Source organism: Hibiscus syriacus, unplaced genomic scaffold (assembly GCF_006381635.1).
Source record: "Hibiscus syriacus cultivar Baekdansim isolate YM2019G1 unplaced genomic scaffold, ASM638163v2 tig00110890_pilon, whole genome shotgun sequence".
NCBI classification, from domain to species: domain Eukaryota; kingdom Viridiplantae; phylum Streptophyta; class Magnoliopsida; order Malvales; family Malvaceae; genus Hibiscus; species Hibiscus syriacus.
The window spans coordinates 14,280,336-14,283,847 of record NW_024062900.1 but is presented as its reverse complement, the minus strand read 5'-3'; the positions used below and the strand labels follow the sequence as shown (position 1 = coordinate 14,283,847).

Below are 3,512 nucleotides of genomic sequence, written 5' to 3'. Positions count from 1 at the left end.
AATTGTATTTTTCTAATATTTCACTTTATGAGATTTTATTTTATTGTACTTTCTTTTGTTCTCTTCTTTTTTATGTACCTTAATTTAATATATTATTATATAAATATTATTAATGATTTTATAAATATTTTTAACATCCACGAGTACAAGTTTATAATTTAAGGTTTATGATTTGTTTATCAATTTCGAGTTTAATATTTTTTTTAATTTAACCATAACCTTAAATCACTTCACTTAAACCACTTAACCTAAAAAAATAACTTAAACCGCTCCCTCAAACCCTAAAATCAGATGGTTTTTATTTGGAAGGCTCTCTCTTGAAATGCATCTACCACGCGTTTGTCGTGTCAGCATTTCCCGTGTAAAGCTCGTGTCAAGAGACACACCTTCTGTCCACCTATTTAAGATGCGCTTCTTGAATCGCGCCTCTGCCCTCCTTTGTCAGAATAGGTGTTAATTTAGTACATATTCGACAAAGGGTGTTACTGTAATTTTTTAATAAAATTATTGTATTACAACATCAATTGTGTATATATATTGCCACATCAACACTTTAATACATAAATCTTGTCACATCAACAAATAGAATATTAAATATTAATTAACTAACAATTTTTATTTAACTAAAAACCATTTTATTTCAAAATAAAATATTAAAATTTAAATATTTTAAAAAGATAAAAATTAAAATAATTTTTAATTTTTAATTTTTTTATCATATGCACTTTACTATTATTCCTCTCTGAAAACTAGGAGACATGCAAGGTAACACAACAGATCAACAAAACTCCAACCCTACAATTCAAAGCGATGAAGTGATTCGTATGTGCGATACCTTGAAGAAAACAAAAGGCAAAGGGAAACAAAATCCCTCAACTCCCCAATCCATGAAACATACATCAACTTCTCTTATTGGTCTCTGGCAGTAGCACCCAACATTTCTCATTTTCCATTTTTTGTTATCTGAAATAAAACCAGCCAGGGTCGCTCTCATCATCAACAGTGTTGGACCTGAGAGACATGGGCCGTTTGATTGTCGGAATAATCACTGATTTTCCCTCGTCCTTCTTCACTTTCTGAGCATGAAAATTGCTGGTCGAGCACATTGACTGTCGTGTTGAAGCTGCAACTCTCCTTCCCTACCGCTTCCATCCAATTGTAGCATTCTAACAGGTTTTCCTGCACGCGAATTCATTACCACAAATAGCAAAGCATTAATAAACAAACCACATTGTACTGCAATGCTTACCTTATGTACGTATGAACAGCTGGAAATTGCCTTGTGATAGCAGGGAAACTGCGAGGGAAATAGCTCATTAGATGCAAACAGAAGCGCCGACGCTGCAATTATCGATGGCTTGAACTCTAAAATCTTTATATACGATTGATCTTTGAAGATGAGTTCCACAGCTCGTGCATTGAGAGCTTGCGCGTCAACGAATGATCTTTGAGGTTGAAAAACGAAATGAAAAAGGATACGAAAGAGAAAGGAGTAATCGAACGCATTCGCCATTTTAATGCTCCCAAGATCGCATATTCCATTCTCTCTACCGTTAGTGCATCAAACATCAAACCCCCATCGGCCTATACGAAATTCCCACAAGCACAACATATATAAAATTCGTCTTGGCAACGTTAAAAATGTATCCCAAGTGTACGAATTTTACCTGAACGTCGGTGAGAGAGAACTGGGTCCGTTCACCTTGGCAGCTAAAGAGACACAAGAGATTGCAACAAGTCGTGAAACCCAAGTCTTATGTTGCTGCGGTATTGCTTGGCTTGATAAGAACCGGTCGAGATAATTAACGGCAAGATACGCTATAAAAGGGTCAAATTTGCAAGCAAACTGAAACGGAAAAAAGCAATCTGAGACCATAAAAACGAAATGAACACACGAATTAGACCCCTTTTTTTAATACTTGGCTGTGAGATTGAACAAATAACTTCTTGTCTGAAACATATATCAGAATCTGTGGCTTTGAGTGTAGGCAAATGATCAGATTCAGCTAGGAAGAGGGAAGGGAAGTGAGAGCAACGTGTGCACAGCTACTGTCGATTAGAAGAGGAAGTGAATCGACATGATAAAAAGAAGCCAGAAAGGAAGGGGAAGAGATAGGAGTAGGAGGGGTGAGTTTAATAGCTAGTTTTTCTTCTTTCTCAAAAGGTGGGGAGTCCTTGGAAATTCACTACTTTTACTTTGCTGTTACTTTCTTATGCTATTTTGTATCGACATCTGTTCTTTTCTCTCTTTTAAGATACTAAAATTAGCAAGTGATCAGATCAGATAAGGTTTGTGTCTTTTCTTATTTGAACTCTTCTTTTTATTTAGTTTTGTTCGAGGTAATATTATAAGATTTAATATTTGTTTATAAAAAATAACATTTAAAAGACATTATTTAGAAAAATAATATTTACAAGACATTCTTTTGTCATCTGAAAGGTCACGTTCCCCCCTGAGAAAGTTGTAATTAAATGAAGAAAAAGAGATTCTTAAACTGTTATGTTTCTTAATGTTCATAACATTTTGTTTGTCTCTTTCCTTGTCCTGAATCTAAATGTCTCCACCAGAAGCTATAGTGCCAAAACTGCATTACATGCCTAATAGTCTACATCTACAGTCCTAACAATCAAATATTGCACTGTTTTTCTAATAATAATAATAAAGCGATAAAATGGTTCCAGCCAGAATCTCACATGCTCCTACTTTTGAAATCATGTACTGGGGTATTATTTCCGTGACAATACTCAAACTATCGAGTTATCTCATTTAAGTCACCACTTTACAATTCGGAAACCGCTAGAATAGATAAAATCTTCAATTTGGAGATGAATTTCAACTCCAACCCATCTCTAGAGTAGAGTCTGGAATGTGAAGATACTACAGTGATACTATGTATCTGACGCAGCACTGAAATTACGCTACATAATATATATATATATTGTTATTTTTATGATTTTTGGTTTTTTGTTACTTTTTTTTAGTTTCTTTTGTTATTTTCTTTTTCTTTTCCTTTTTTTTGTTACGTTATTTTCTCTTATTCTATCTTTTATGTTTTTTTATTGTAATTTCTACACAATAAAATACAAATTAAACATAATATAATAAATTCAAGTAGATTAAATTGCAAGATAGAAAAAAATACATTGAAATTAGATAAATAAACATACTAATAGTTAAATATTGTGAATAAAGTAGAGTTGGTGGTAATGTAGAGATAGTGCTGAAGATGAATTACTATTTCATCTTTAGAATAGAGATAGAGATGTTGTAGAGTAGATATGAGGGCTGGAGATGGCCTTAGTGCTTCAAACCCACATGCAGTCGTAGGGAACTTTCTTTTATGGGCAAACTATATGTATGACCACCTAACTATTACCTATTTTCATATTGACTATCATTTTTGAAATTTTTGAAATTAGGTCACCGAGTTATTTAAATGCATTCAATCAAATTATCAGCCATTAACATTTAATGTATAAAGTGATGTAACAGTTAAATATATTATTATATA

At 33.0% G+C, this 3,512-nt stretch overlaps 1 pseudogene; it reads right to left on the bottom strand.

Annotated features, from left to right (window-relative positions):
* Positions 1-725: 725 nt before the first annotated feature.
* Positions 726-2,159, bottom strand: LOC120144569 (annotated as a pseudogene).
* Positions 2,160-3,512: the final 1,353 nt, after the last annotated feature.